Source organism: Vicugna pacos, chromosome 15 (genome assembly GCF_048564905.1).
Source record: "Vicugna pacos chromosome 15, VicPac4, whole genome shotgun sequence".
Lineage (NCBI taxonomy): Eukaryota > Metazoa > Chordata > Mammalia > Artiodactyla > Camelidae > Vicugna > Vicugna pacos.
The window spans coordinates 56,134,155-56,150,276 of record NC_133001.1 but is presented as its reverse complement, the minus strand read 5'-3'; the positions used below and the strand labels follow the sequence as shown (position 1 = coordinate 56,150,276).

The following is a 16,122-nucleotide window of genomic DNA, read 5'->3' as shown; positions in this document are numbered from 1 at the left end:
CACTTATTTCTCACAGTTCTGGAGGCTGCAAGTCCAAGAACACGAGGCAGGCAGATTCGGTGTCTGGTGGGAGCCGTCTCCTCCCGTGGGGTGGGGGGTGTGGCTCGCTGGTGACTCTTCTTGTCAGGACCTGACTCCATCATGGTGGTCCCCACCTCAGGACCTCATCAACTCTGATCACCTCCCAAAGGCTCACCTCCAAAACCATCACACTGGGGTCAGGGCTTCCACATAGGAATCTGAGGAGGACACAAACATTCAGTCCATATGGGGGGAGGGGAGAGATCAGAGCTGGAATTTACTTAAGTTTCCAAAGGGCTTTACATAGGGGGGAAAACCAGTACCATCCAAGGGAAACCGTGACATCTCTGCGAAGGCCTGTGCTGCCTTCCCTCTGCCCACCGGCATGCTGGTTCTGATAAACAGCAGGTCACCTGTAAACACAATTTTCTTTCCAGAAGCAAGCTCAATGGGGGTACTGTTGGTTAAAAATTAAACAAAATGAAACTCCAATCATGTGAGCATCACATTTTTTTAAAAAGCAACTACTGGTTTTCTCTTGATCCCGACAGGATCAGAAAGCACTTGGAATCATTCCCTGACGGTCAAAATTCATTGGTAAATGGTTACACAGTCTGTGCTCAGCTGTGGATGGACTGGACTTCTGTGTCAGCGCCAAACTCCTCAGTTTTTCCTTCTCCCTGGAATTCCTTGCTCAGCACACATTTTCCAGGACAGACGCGGGCCTTCTCATCGCCTTGTTCTCGGGCGACTTGGGGGGGAACAGGAGACACTGAGTTCTTGGTTTAAAATGAGAATCAGTAAATGGACTTTGATGTAGAGAACTTTTCATCACAGCCAACGTTTCCAATGCATCTCCATTCATTCCTTCACATGCTCCGTGCCGCACACAGTTGTAGGTACTGGGGTACAGGGTGAGGATGCCCTAGGCCCTGCTCTCCCAGGCTTTATTGTGTGAGAACATTCCGAGGGTATTAGGGACTGTTCAAAGAGTCAGAACAGGTTGACAGGAGAGAGGGTTATGGAAAGCCACCTAACCTGTCTGCCTCTGGGATTAACCCTGAGCCCAAGACTGACTCTTCGGTGCCGCTCCCTTAGGACCAACCGACATCCCGCAAAACCTCCCCACACCAGTCTCGCCAGTCTCGAGTCCTCTGTCCCAGGCCCTTCAAACATCCAGCGCAGAGTCTAGACATTAAAACGAAACACACAAAATAAAACCCTCTTCCAGTTTTCAAGCTCCACTTTATGACTTGAAAAGCAAAATCTTTCTAAAGCATAACAAGTTTCTTCAGCTGAAGAAAACAGCGAACTCTAAAAGGCGAGGAATCCAGTGGCTGCTCTCTGTCACATGATCACCAAATACCGAGAAACCATCCCGGGACCAGGGGGCCAGCCCAAAGCAGCCGCTTCAAAGACACTGCTCTTTAACGGAAGGCTTAACACAGTGACCCCAGAAACGCGGGGGGGAAACAGTCCCAGAGCTCAGGAGCTCACACTGGCTTTCCAAGGAGGTCACCAGCGTGGCCTTCCCGACGGGATTCGCAGCGTCAAAATCCCGTCTGTAGAGTCTGCCAAGTGTCGGCGGCTGCGATGGCCTTTCAAAAGAGCCAGACTTCGTGCCACTTCGAGAGGAAAAGAAAAGAAGCTAAAGATTCACTAAGCTTAAAAATTTTAAATAAAGGGTAGCTTTCCCCCCAAATAAATCAAGCTGATACAGCCATGGGGACAACTGCAGCAGACGGAGTGAGCTGTCTCCCAGGTCCCCTGGCCGCTCTCCTTGTCACGGGAGGAAGAGACGCCGCAGTTACTGCCTCTTCCTCCTCCTCTCCGCCCAGCCTCTGAGCCACTGCTCTGCCCTGGGGAAGATGCCTTTCCCAACTTGTCCTCTGCATCCTTGAGCTGATCTCTCCAGTTTGGGTGTGAGGAAATCTGGGCCTTTTCTTCCCCCTGTTGTGTTCATTCACAAGGGTTTTGCTAAACAGTGTGAATGTTGACCGTATGTTGATTGTGTGGCAAAATATCCTGTGTCCCCTAAAAAGAGTCAGATTGCTGAGTCATGCTGAGTCACTCGCCCAGAGGAATCCTGGGGGGGCATCAGAAACAGCTGGGGCAGCCCAGTGCGCGGCCAGCCTTCCTCGGAGGGACGGGCGCGGGGGGGTGTGGACGGCGGGGCTGGAACAGCCTGGCTGAGAGCCCGCAAACGGCCGAAGCACCGCGGCTCTTACAAAAGAGCAAAGTCCTGTTAACGTTGAATTTCTAGAACTCTGCCTCCAGAGCAGAATCGCCGAGCTGGAGCCAGAGCAGCGAGCAGGACTAAAGACACTTGTAAACAGAAATAGCACTAAATGGGGGGAAAAAAAAGCAGGATTTGATCACTATCAAAACACAAGGATTGCTTCAATGTGTATTTTTTTTAACTTGTCCTTTGCTGTCTCTCATACTGTACGACTGTCATTCACAAGTCAACGAACTGATTTATTTTGATTATAAGGAACTGTGTTTTTAAATGCAACACGGGTAAGCGTGAGTGGTTATTTTCTGTCGTTCCTTCAATGTCCCTCAAAATCAGAACTTTCATTAGATGACAAAATGGTCACTTCTCATCACCTTATGGCCATGAGGATCACCTGGGGGACTTCCTCTAAAACGCAGGTTCGCAGTGATAATTCCACATCTGCTAAGAAGCTGGGGCGGGGTCTCGGGAATGTTTCTTAAACGTGACCCCAAGATTACCTAGGAAGCTTGTGAAACAATTTAAAGGGCTTGGCCCTACTTCTCACTCTACCCTTTGATTCTTATGGGATAGGTAGAGGTGGGGGGTCTACAACCTCATGTTTTCTAGAAGCTTCCAGGTCATTCAAGTTGGGTTTCCCCTGGCTGTGCTCTCAAGAACAAAACAGCAAAGTCCTGTCACTGCCTAGATGACCCTCAGTTTCTGAGCAGACATGGAAATGTTGCCTATGGGTCTTCGTTACTCTCTTCCCTTCAGGAATAACTCTATTTTCCCCACATTTGACCGAGAGATGCAGGGAAAGCGTATCCATTATCCCTGCTTTGCTGCCTAATCCTGACACTTAGAGGCTCTGTGACCTTAGACTTGTTACTTAACCTCTCTGAGTCTCAGTTTCAGACTCATACTAAAAGAGAGCACCTGAAGCTGTAGCTGCTTCCCTTGGGTTGTTGTTGGGATCGGGTACACACCCTCCTGCAGGCCTGGCGAGTGCCTGTCCCTCTCCTGCTTTACTGCATTCAAGTTCCAGCCATGTGAGCAGGGAGACTTGCTTTCTTCAAGTCTCTGCTCAAATGTCACCTTCTCCATGCAGCCTACCAGGACCACCCTATTCAAAACCGTTACTCCACCCTTGCTGCCGGCACTGTTCGTTCACATCCCTGCATTACTGTTGCAGCCTTCATCATTTTCTGATAAGCTCTGTGATTTACTCACCAATTTTGTTTCTTTGTCTCTGCCTGATAGAATGTAACATCCTGGCGGTCAGGAATTTTTGTCAGTTTTGTTCACTGATGATTCCTAAGTTCCCAGAAGAGTGCCTGGCTCATAGTAGGTGCTCAGTGAATACTGGATGGATGGATGGATAGATGGAGAGGTGGATGGATGGATGGATGGATGAACAGGTAATGGATAGGTGGATGGCTGGCTGGCTGGCTGGATGGATGGATGGGTAGGTGAATGGGGGAATGGATGGTTGGGTGGGTAGATGGGTGGTTGGATGCCTGCCTTTGAGCTGTACCTCATCTGAGCCACCATTCACACTGGCTGCATGTCTGAGCTTGGAAAACCTGTCTTCCTTTCCAGCTGAGGTAAGATTTGATTACTCACAAGCCAGTGACTTCCCTCTTTAAAACCAACTTTGCTGTTTTATTCCTGACATGTTTTCACCAGATCTGTTTGCATGCTCATTAACTCATGTAAACATTAATAAAAAAAAAACAGCTATGAAAACAGCCTCCTACATGTTTCCCCTTTCAGGTATAATTATGTGAACACACAGCACATACGTGGTGGAGAAATCCCCTTTACTGGGCTTCCAAATGACAGCTCCTCCCTGGGAAGACACCAAATCCCAGATTTTTACCTCTCCCCTTCCAACCCCCTTCTGTTCTGCTTTCTGCGTAATTCAAGGTCCTCAAGCAAGACGAAGATATCAGAGCCCCTTCCCGGACACAGCAGCCAACCAGACCCATTCCCACCGCAAGGCAGCCTGGAAACTCAGCCATGCCTTTAAAAGTGCTTGTCAACCAGGACGATATTCCAAAATGTTTATTTCCGCCCTCGCTGCACCCTTTCCACAACTGCTCATCTGTTCACAAATAAACACTTAGTGCTGCCGAACATGATGGCGAGTGGCTTCTATCGTCCCCGTCCCACCCAGTTCCAGCGTCCCATCCCGCACGTTCCTGCTACACCCCCTCAGCCATAGAAGCAGCTCAGACACGGGCCTCGGGGTCCCGCAGCAGCAGAGAACCAGGCTCGCGCTCACTGAGGAGGAGACCGGCCTCCAGGCACTACACCAGTTTACTCTCCCTGATCGTACGACTGGGCTCCACTTCCAGCCTCCCTGCGGTCAGGTGTGGACATGAGACAGCAACCCGGTGGTTCTCAGCCAAGGCAATTCTGCCCCCAGGGGACACTTAGCATTGCCTGGGGACAGGTTTGGTTGTCGCCATTGCGGGGGATGCTACTACAATCTAGTGGGAGAGGCCAGCACATGCCCCGCTCAGGACAGCCCCCCACAACCAAGACTTACCAGCCCAAGTGTGAGCAGTGCCGACACCGAGAGATCCGGTTCCCACCAGCTGGATGTGAGCTCAAGTGCTGTGAGCCAGACCCAGCTCTCTCCCCTTCTGCAGTTTCCATGGACACAGCAGAGCCTGGGTCCCTGAGTCACCACCTGGAGGAGAGACACCTGCCCATCACTGACACCCACTTTGGACTCGGAGGGACAGACAGACACTGCGCTTGAGCCGAGTCTGAGTCAGCAGATGTGACCTGGGGGATTTCTGGAGATGTCCTACCTCACGTGGGAGAGAGGTTTCCGGGGGATTTCCCTGGACATCGATTTATAACAGAAACAATGAGCTGGCCTATGCAAAGGGACGGGGGCAGGGGTGGCCTGTGGACCTATACGTCTGTGAGGGACTTTGGAAATTGCAGCTTTTCAAATAAGTCCTCTGATGTTCACTTCTGTCCATTCTGGCCCCACAGGACTCCAAATCAGAACCTTTCTTCTTAATTGAAGTGTAATCAGTTTACAATGCTGTGTCAATTTCCGGTGTACAGCATCTTGTTTCAGTCATACGTATACATACATTTGTTTTCATATTCTTACTTCATTACAGGTTACTACAAGATAATGACTAGAGTTCCCCGTGCTCTATGGTAGAAACTTGCTGTTTATCTGTTTTATATGTAGTCGTGTGTATCTGCAAGTCTCCCACTCCAGTTCATCCCTTCTCGCCCCCATCCCCCCTGGTCACCATGGTTTGTTTTCTGTCTCACTTACATGTGGAACTTAAAAAAAAAAACCCACAAATGAACTTATTTACAAAACAGAAACAGACTCAAATCAGAACTTTCACACTCTGCAGTCTGTAAGTTTAAAGACATCTTCTCCCCCAGGCATCTTAACTAGTCAGAGCTCAGTGACAAGTAAAAGCCAGTCCCTGCGTCTTTACAGATGTCTCAGTTCTGTCACAAGCTTGCTGCTGTCACAGTGACCCTTTACAAGAAGGTTTAGATCTAGCAGATAAAATACAGGGACCCACTCATATTAAAAAAAAACAAAGTATTGATTGTCGTTCTGAAGTTTCAATCGGAGGAGCTGTGCTGCATTTTATCTGGTCACCCTCCTTCCTGAGCACTTGAATTCCTCCAGGTGTCACACTTGGTGCACGACGGATGTTCAAAATACCATCCAGAGCAAGGGGCTCTCGGCATCCACGTCCTCAGACAGGATCAGAAGGGCCAGCGCTCTCCCTGCGTCACACGCCACCTGCATGGCCGCCGTGCCAGGACCCGAGCAGGCTCACTCCAGGTGCTCCGGCTCTCCCGGCGGGGTACGCTGTTCCCAGGACGGCCTGGGCTCAGGGATGCTCCATCTTCAGCATCATTCCTTCCAGTCCCACTGACGGCGTGGCCTTTATCTTCTAACAACCACCATCAGCCCATAAGGGGACCTTAAGACACAGTGAGGATGGTTAAGAATATTTTATTTCAAAATCATGTTTCGAACTGTCATAAAATATCCACTGTAAACGTCTCCTTTTTCAAAGCAAGCATTTCTCCCGGAGATGATTAAATGATCTGATACACCTTCAGAAAGCTTTAGGAAGTAGCTCAGGGCAAACATTAGACTCTGAAGTCAGACAGGCGAGGGTCCCCATTTTGGCTCTGTCTCCTGGCTGTACTGGCAGGACAGGTTATGGGGCAGCGTCCTGGCAGGGGAGCCGGGAGACCGCACCCCGAGGGTCTTGTGGGGCTTAGGGATATTGGGCCACAAAAGGGCTTGAGCCAGACTTGCACCCGAGTGAGGCAGCGCTCCAGGTTGCCCACCACCAAGAGGGGGCAAAGGCCTGGGGGGGGGCCTCGGCCTCCCAACCCAGCAATTCTCAGGCTCTGTGGTCTCAGCTGAGTCAGCAGACCCCACCTCTGCCCAGCGTCTGTGACCCAGGACCACAGCAGTGCCACAGGGCCCAGCACATCCCAGTCCTGCTCCTCACACAGGCACTCATTTGTTCCCCATCCAAAGGCTCTCCCACTTCGCACACCTCCCTGGTGGGACAGCGACGGGAGAGCAGCCTGGGCTTCAGCCCCCACCCCATTGGACACCCGGCCCTGCAGCCCGGCTCCCTGCATTCAGCCGCTTCCTCTGTAAAATGGAAAGACCCTGTTGGTCAGCGTGAGAGTCGGAGAGAACGGCGCTGCTAAGTCTGCCCCGTGAGTCAGTGCTGGGAGGTGCTCTGAAAAGACGCAGCTTTGAGGTCAAGAGCAGATGGATGGCACACCTGTGCCTCGCTGGCTCCATCCACAGCCTGGGGGGGTGGGCGGACCCTCAGCAGCGCAGGTCACAGGCTGCGCTGGCGGGAGTCACAGGTAGCTCTGGTGACCGTGCGGGTTCTGACTCAGTGGGTCTGGGCTGGAGCCTGAGTCTGCCCGAGACGGCCGGCCTCCGTGCACCCAGGATGCGGGTTCTCACGCCGTGCTTTGAGGAGTAAGGCTCAGAGTTTAAGGCTCCCGTCCAGTCCCCCATCTGATTTGATGCAAGTAGAGGAGCCGGGAACCCAAGGTTCACAGTGACTCACTGAGGGCACACTGAGACCAGGGAAAGATGCTCACCAAGCAAAATTTTGGAAATAAAGTGTGAGATTAAAGCCACCCCCTCAAAGACAAGGGTGCCGGCTCGGGGAGTGCGGGGTGGTGAGAGCCCTCAGCTCCAACTTCCTCCCTCATCCCCTCTGCCACCCCAGCACAGCAGCAGCAGCCACCGTGAGGACCAGGACACTGCGCTGCAAGAGTTTCGCTCTTCTGCATTCCTACGGCGGCTCCTCTCTGGGAAAGCGGGGCTCGGGATTTCAAAGCCGGCCCTGAAGAACTGGAATTGCCTCAGCCCGCTCCCGACTCCTCTCCCAGGACCGGAAATGGCCACACTGGGATGGCATCACAGGAGGACAGACGGAGGCTTTCTGGCAGCTGCCGAGAGCCACTGCCTGCAGGGCTCCCACCCGCCTTTCTAGGTACTCAAACTTTACATCTTCTGGCCAACAGTGCCTTCCGCGGGGTAAACAGTGTCCCAAGAGTCCCTGGAAATCAAGTCAGAGAGACGATGGGACAAAGAGCCCCGCCCTAACCAGCAAGCATGGTATCTCCACACTCAAAACCTTCATGACGTGTGAAGAAAAACTGCCAAAATCATTTAAAACCTTGACTCTGAGAGGTGATGAGATGTTTCTATGACATGGTTTCTGGAATGTCTGGGGGCATCAGATGCTCTCACTACCCCACCAGAGAAGCTGGGTGGGAGCACAGGTGGCCACTTTCCCCCTCATCCCCCTCAGCTTTCCCACGCTCTCCAGAGCCCTGGAGTCAAGCCATGTATCCTCCTTTGTTTGAGCCCAAAATACATAGTCATCACACATGGTTATAAACTCTACAGTTTAGGGGCACTTTAGCAGGGATTCTTATTGGTTAAAAATGGACCCACACTATAAACCTGAGTTTATACCGGATATCACCGCAGGATGGTGCTGCAGAGCATGAGGTGGAGAGCAGGGGCATTCACCTCGGCTAGCCAGCAGTGAGCCCCTCAGCACTGTCAGCAGAGACCACCCGGGAGCCTGGATTTCCCCCAGTGCAGGTGGAGACCACTGTGGGAGGTACCTCTCCCCCTCCCAGCCAGGGTGGTGTCAGCAGAGACCTGCTCTAATAGAAGGTTTAATTAAGATTGAGAGTCTCATTGAGACCCAGGTTTCAATGAAGATCACTCATCATACCAACAACCAGGAAACACTCAACTTGAATGAGAAAAGACAACAGTAGCCAACACCAGGTTGACATGATGTTGAAATTAGCGAATAAGGATTTTATAATAGCCATCAAAAAAAGTCTTTCAATGAGCAATTATGACGTTGCTCAAAAAAAAAGGAAAAATTTGAAGATTTCAGCAGAGAAATAGAAGCTATAAAGAAGAACCAACTTTAGAACTGAAAAATACAATAGCCAAAGCAAAAACTTCACTGGATGAGCTCAAAAGCAAAACGAGGACAGAGGAAAGAATCAGCGGACTTGAAGACAGAAAAACAGAAATTCCTAAATTACCCAACTGGCACAACAGAAGAAAGATGACTTAAAAAAAAAAATGACACAGCCTCACAGACCTGTAGGAATATAACAAAAGATCTAGTATTCCTGTCGTCAGGGCCCTGGAAGGAGAGGAGAAAGAGGGAGGGGCTGAAAAGGATGTGAAGAAATAATGGCTGAAAACCTTCCCATTTGGCAAAAGACTTAAACCTACAGAGTCAAGAAGCTGAGGAAACCTCAAACTGGAAAAACACAGAGAAATCCATGCCAAGGTATATCATGGGCAAATTTCTGAAAACTAAAGATAAAGAGCAGGGAGAAACACGCCTTATCTGTAGAGGAAAAAGCAATTCGAGTAATAGATGTCTCATCAGAAACCACGGAGGCCAGAAGGAAGTGTCCCAACGTATCAAATGCTGAAAGAAAAGAACTCCAGCCCAGAACTCTAGATTCAGCAAAAACATCCTTCAGGAATCAAGGGGACAACAAGACCTCAGATGAAGGAAAACTAAGAGAACTTGTCACCACCAGACCTACCCTTAGAAAATGGCTAACGGACACTCTTGAAACAGAAAGGAAATTATCGAAGAAAGAATACTGGAGTATCAGGAAGAAAGACAGAACAAGGGAGAAAGTTAAAATGGGAGTAAATATAATCAACTTCCCTTGTCCTCTTGAGTTTTCCAAAGACAAATGAACGGGACTTCAAGAGGTCCAGGTGGCTCATTCTCACCCAGAGGCAAACCACATCACCTGCGGGGTTGATTTAAGAGGCCAGTTACTTACCCGAAGCTTCTCAGCCTGCAATGCCTGCGCCAGCTGCACCAGCGTCTCCCTCAGACTGTTTCCTGGGTTTCTCTCCAAACCCAGTCAATCAGAATTTCTAGATGTGGGCTCCAGGACTCTGTTACATACACCAAGGTACGACGTCCTCAGATCCGAGTAGAGCTTTTGTTCAAAAATAGTCAGGCTCAGTCACTCATTGTTAACTTCTGAGGACCATGAGAAGAAGTGTTTTATAAATTCCCTGCAGGACTGGAACAAATTCCAAGATAAAACAGTAATCAATCCCCAGCCTGGGGTCAAGGTCACACATCTCTCTGCATCATCACAGGCTGATGTTCCAGGGAGGGTGGGTCCATAGAGGGATCCATCGTACTTCTGTGCCTCAGTCTCTTCCCCTATAAACTGGGGACAGCATCTGCCTTTCCCAACTCATAGGGTCCAGGTGAAGAGCAAAACAAGAGAGCTGTGATGAGTTTATATATGGTGATTCTTACCCAATGTGAATGCCTAATCTCTTAACCAGGGCCATCGTGTTGCTCTTTTTTCTTTGAAATGGGATGTCTCTGACTTTTTCACAAAGACTCCAGGAATAAAATGTACCACTTAACCGACCTTTCCTCCAGGGTCCCACTGATAGTCAGCCCCAGCATTGCTACAGATGAGGACCCTGGCATCAGCAGAGTGGGGAAGACAGCAAGGCCCCCCCAAAACTGGCAGTGGGTGCTCAGGGGCTGTTCCTCCAGGAGCCCCCACAGGTCCCTCTACTGGCTGGGTCCCCAGCACTCACCTGCCTGAGAAGGCAGCCCCAAGTCCTAACACCTCCGAGGACAGGAGTAGCTAGCAGTGACACGTGACAGACATCAGGGGACTTGCAGAACGCTCACGTTATTTCCAACTGGGGAGAAGGAATATTGTAAATTGTCATCCTGGGGGGAGTGGGATGCTAGAATCTGGGAGTGAACGCCTCAAAGACGTGGGGATCGAGGCGTGGAAAGAGGGGTCTCAAATATGTTAAAAGCAGTCTCTCCACCAGCCAACTTGAGAGGCCAGTGATGAGAAGTATCCGCGCTGGCGCCTCCTGGGTGTCACCAGTGCCCCATCGCCAGCCCCCGGGTTGGGAAAGGGCAGTGGCCAAAGCACCGAGGGCGCAGGAAGCGTGTCTGCCGAGCGCGCCCCGGCCGGGCCTGAGCCCCTGACCTGTCAGCGGGACGGGGCGGCGGGGGGCGGCGGGGCGCGGCGGGGTGGCCGCCCCGGGCTGGCGCGCGCGCGGTGCGGGGCGGGCGGGTTCCTCCCGACTGAAGTCATGCACTTGGCGCGCGGCGTTGTGGCCAGCGCGCAACCGTGGCTTCGGCCACAAAAGCGGGGGCGGGGGAAGCGCACAATGTGTTTCTTGTTAGGAACTCGCAAGCCGGCCTCAGGTTTTGCTTTTGGTGCCGCATTATAGTATTAAGATGCAGCTAGATTCCGGACAAGCCCGCCCTCGTCGCTGGCTGGAGAGGTCTGCTGCGGATTCCCACGGACGAGGTGGGGGGCAGACCCCCTCCCCGGCCTGGGCGCTGCGTCAGGCGCAGGAGGCGCACGGGTGGCAACTGGGGGTCCCCATGGTGACCCAGGCTCCCTGCGGGGACCGGACCCCGCGACGCGCGCCTCCGGGAAGCGCAGACTCGGCGACGCCAGCCCCGTGCCCGCCAGCTCGCAGGCGGCCGAGGGTTGTTTTCCAAGACCTTATCTCTCACTCAAGTTAATTTTCTTTTTTAATTTGGTGACCGGAACAAAAGTCACAGGAAAATCCTTTGTGAAAGACAAACGCGGCCACAAATAGGGGCATTTCACAGCATTTGTAACTAAATATTTGCCGTGCTGGTAGTTAAATGGGCCCCTCCGCCCAACTTTCCAAACTTTGCTTTCTTTGAACGGGGCTGAAAGGTGATCTCCCTACAAGATCAGACGGTTGAAAGCAATTGGATTTAGCACGGCTTTTTTCCTGGTGCTCTTGAGATCTCTGGGCAAACAGGACCACGGGCGAATCCTAGAAGGAATTAGGGCCGCGATGGGGGAGGCAGGACTGTTAAACCATTGTAGGAGCTGAAGCGCTTTGCCAATGCAATTTATTAGCTGTGTGCGACAAGAAGTAGGAGAGGCTAGGCAGGTCTTCCAGAATACCCAAAGGGAGAAGAATAAACATCCCCTTGTTTGCTTTTTGTGGTTTTGCTCATTTTCTCCCCCTCTCGTGTCCCCTCATCGAAGTCTGTTTTAAACTCAAATTCGGTTATCTGGTTTCAGGGTAAGGGCTCTCTCTTGCCAAGGTATTAAATAAACAAGTAAAGCAAAAACTTGAATCCTTATGTAATCCAGATGCAGTTTCCTCGAAAACCACAACAAACTCTGCTAAACCAGATAACAGGACCGGGAACAGTCCTGACCCCACCCCCCGCGGTTTTAGGGCCAGCAGAGGACATCCAGATTCAGGAGCTCCTCTCCAGAACGGGTGATAGATAATTGATGCTAACGCTCTACACTGCAGATGCGCACCCCTGAGGGATCCGGATGCCATAAACTGTTCGGGAATGTTGGCATCTAGTTCTTAAAATGGAACTTTCCCTAGAGATAAAGCGGCCACCGAAGAGGCGTCTGCGTCCGCGGGCTGCTTGGAACTTTCTGGCCTCTTGATGTTCTCAGTTGAAAACGCAGCATTGGAATGGGGCTAAGTCTGCCCGGCTTTGTAGTGGTAATGAGGACGCAGACGCGGGTCTGCTGGCGCGCAGAGGCTGGGAGCAGCGGGACCCGGCTGCACATCCTCCTTCCTGGGAGGTGAGGGGGGGTGCTGTTCTGGAAAAATGTGATGGTATTTAGTGCAACCCCCAAGGGCTCCGAGGAGGAAGGCAAGGGACAGTGGGCGGTGGGAGTAAGAGGGGGTCCTTCAAAGGTATTTTTAGGAGTCTAGCATCAAAGTCATCCCCAGGAGGATCCAAAGGAATAAATAAATCTCGCCATCGCCTAAGACAGTCACCTTCTCCCCATCCGCCCTTCCCTCGCGCCAGCCCCACCCTGAACGCCTCGGTTGCAAAAACAAATAAAATAAAGCAAAACCTTTTGCTTTGGCAACCTATTAAGCCACATTACGCCTCCTTCTGCACAAGGAAGATTTCTTTCTTCTCCCTCTCCCGGCTTTTTTTCTTCTCTCCCCAACCCCCCTTTTCTTTTCTTCTCGGTCCTCCTTCCTTCCCCCAAATCGCTCGAAACTTAAGACGTGCAGCGGCTGCAGGTGCGCGCGGGCCGGGCGGCCGGGCCGGGCGAGCCTGGGACGGCCGGGCCTCGCAGGCATTGATCAGCTGGGCGCGCGCGCTGAGTGACGGCGCGGTTGCCATGGCAGCCGCCTGAGCGGCGCCGCGAGGACAAGGCTGCAGGGCGGCGTGAATGGGCGGCGTCACGCGCCTGGCGCCAGAGAGTCTGCTCCGGGGCTCCGGCTCCGGCCCCGCCGCGGCCTGGCCCGCGCGCCGCCGCCGCCGCCGCCAATTCATCACCTGTCAGGGATCACTCGGGGGGTCACGGACGGAATGGACACAGCTGTGAGAACAAAACCGGGGGGAAGAAAGGCGAGCGCTCCCAATTGCGCCAGATGTGCAGGGAGGACCTTGAGACCCCCTCCCCCGCCCCCCCCCCCCCCGCAGGCTCCTCCCGCCCCCAGTTGCATCACGCGGGGATTGCAAAGGCCGCCCGGCCGGCCTGGCGCGCCTGGCCCGGAGCTGCTTCTGATTACAGCGAGCGGCTGGACGCGCTGGGAACCGACGCCCGGGCCTGGGGTGGAGACCCGGGCCTGGGGTGGAGACCGAGCGAGTGAGGGAGCCCGGGAACCAGGTTAGGGGAACTTCCAGGGCACGCGTGTGGCTTTAAATGGGGGGGGAGAACTACATCGCCACCCCGCCCCCCAGCCCCACCGGAAGCCATTCACACCTTCCCACCACCTACGGATCTCGAATCCAGGGCCCTTTCTGCAGCTGGGAGCATTTGAACTTTAGCGGCCTCAAATGCAAACCCACTGAGACACCAATTGACAGATTTTTCAGTACCTTGTAACCCACCCCGAAAATGCTCCAACACCAGTTTCCGAATGAAAACATATTTGTAAAGGTAATTTCGTATTGGGCTTGCCGAGACAGACATACTAGTGACTCAGGCCCTTTTTAAATCATTAATTTATACGGCTTCATCGTCCCCTTAAAAATGATCTTTAAATGAATGTGGAACTGGGTAGCGTGCCAGTGGAATCGAATTCAACACAGGCTGACTGGACTCTGACATGGCAGCTAAAGAAAGAAACACCAGAAAACTTTCACCATATTTAGCAATTTTACTACATCAGGGTACAAAAATGATCATGGGAGAAGGCACTGCCTTAATCAACTTTGCGAGTGTGTGAAGTAATACTGCACAAGGCTCATTAGGAACCAGCCCAGAGCCTGGCTGTAGGGATAATGAGGCTGGCACGGACGTTCACATACGGTGTCCTTGGAAAAAGCTCGGAATGCGTCAGTATCGCAGGGCTGCAATGTCCAAGAATCACAAGTAATAATTTGAGAAACCCAAAGATGTTTGTTTACATTGGCTATTATTGTAAAATAGTCAAAGTATAACATCATGAACCAAAATAGTGTCAAAACAAAATCTGTTCCACTGTGGCACGTATGTGACAGAAACACATGCACACAAAGTACATCAAAAGGCTCGAACTGTGGGGGACTCGGGGATGAAATCATTTCCAGACTTAATATCAGAGGAGAGGCTGTTAATCGAATACTGTCAGGAGCAGAGTAGCAGGCAACATGAGTGGGGCCAGGCCCTAAGCAGATTTCTCCGCTGGTCAGGATACCGTCCACTTCCATCCTCCAACCCAAAGCGGTGGGATTTTCTGAAAGTGACATCCACCCCAGCGCCACCAACTCTTCCTCCCTTAAAGGGAGACCCTGGGGCAGGCACAAGGCTGCAGCCGGTGTCAGAGACCAGCCAGCCCACCAGCTGAGGAATGAATCATTAATTGAAGGAAAAAAACACTCTTTCCCCATTATTAAGCTTTGCTTTTTCTTCAGTTCTGCCCCCTTCCTCTTTCCGAAATGCAAAGAAGGTAGAGATTGAGACTAAAAGTAAACAAGATATTTACAAATATTATTTTATCAGATTTTCTAGTTTATTGCATTCTAGAGAAATAAGATTTTCAAAACATACCACTAATTTACTGTGATCTTCAGTTAAGCTAGAATTCTGTGTGAATTAACTGAAAGGGATTTCAGTAAATAACTGCAAACTTTTTCTTTATTGAGACCACAGGAATGAGTTCTTAAAGATTTATAGAAAAAGAAAAAAAAAAGAACAAAACACAACCTGAAGCTGCGTCCAGGACTAGCGCTGAAAAGATTCCAAACCTAGTACATGACAGAATTTTCCTTTAATAGTGTGAAGCTGTCGACCAATGGCTGGGGCCACCTACCTGTCACAAAGCTTTAAAAATACAGTAGGTGCTGGAATGTGACACCAGAAATCACGATTTGTGCATAATTAATCACATTACTTTGCCACCTACACTGCAGAGCACAGAGGGGCAGCCTCTCAAGGGCAGTGTATGCAAATACACTTTCAATATGCAAATTCCCCTAATGATTTCCGATTAACAGCATCATTATAATAGCCCTTCCCTGTTCTAGAAAAGGAACCCGGAGAGCGTCCTGCCTCAGAACTCCTTAGCGATCAGCACGGTTTCCAATATGGACTCGTTTTACTAAGTTTACAATAATGCCTCCTGCGTTGCTCCGGGTTAGCAAGATCCCACACTAAACCTGCCACCGAATGCGCACACGGGTATTTGTTTTTGTTTTTGTTTTACAAAGCTTTTCCTTATTTTAAGAAACCGAACTCACTCTACAAACGTCACTTGTCCGTGGCAAACTTATTTGCGTTTTCACTTTCTTCAGAAATGCTATCTTGATGACATTCGGTGGGTAGTAGGGAACGATGGTGGCTCTCCCTCTGCTGTGCAGACCTTGCCCGTTTGGCTGTAACTTTAGGGATGCAGAAAGCTCCAAGGTGTAGAAAGCTTCGTCCTCGGTAGACACCTTAGGGAAAAGGTCCTGCCCCGCCATTGGGATTAGAATTGAGATGCACATTTAGATTCCCCGAGGTCTCCCGCCTCCCCCACCCTGCCCCCTCCTCCCCTCCCCTGCTTCTCTGCCCCCGCCTCCCCGCCGCTCCCCGCCGCTCCGCGCCGCTCCCCTCCGGCCCCCGGCTTACTGTACTCTATTTACCACCCCAGCTGGGCTCGCGCCCGCCCCGCCCACTCCGCGGGGATTGGCTGCGAACGCGGAAGGACCGAGCGCTCGCCCCGCGCCCGCGCCCACCAATAGGGGCGCCCTCCCGGCCTGATGGACGCGCCGCCTTCCACCAATAAGGACGCAGGGAAGCCGGATCGTGTGGCCTGGGCGAGCACAGATAAAAGCAGCCCGGCC

The 16,122-nt window shown here is 51.7% G+C and overlaps 1 long non-coding RNA gene across 2 annotated transcripts; it reads right to left on the bottom strand.

The window, feature by feature from the left end:
- Positions 1–268: 268 nt before the first annotated feature.
- On the bottom strand, positions 269–4,928 carry LOC140685936 (uncharacterized). Of its 2 annotated transcripts, none has more exons than XR_012059403.1 (2): positions 4,791–4,928; positions 269–800 (listed from the first exon to the last, which is right to left on the bottom strand). It is a non-coding gene; the product is annotated as an uncharacterized lncRNA (long non-coding RNA). The 2 variants fall into 2 exon arrangements; XR_012059402.1 differs by having other exon boundaries at positions 269–772.
- Positions 4,929–16,122: the final 11,194 nt, after the last annotated feature.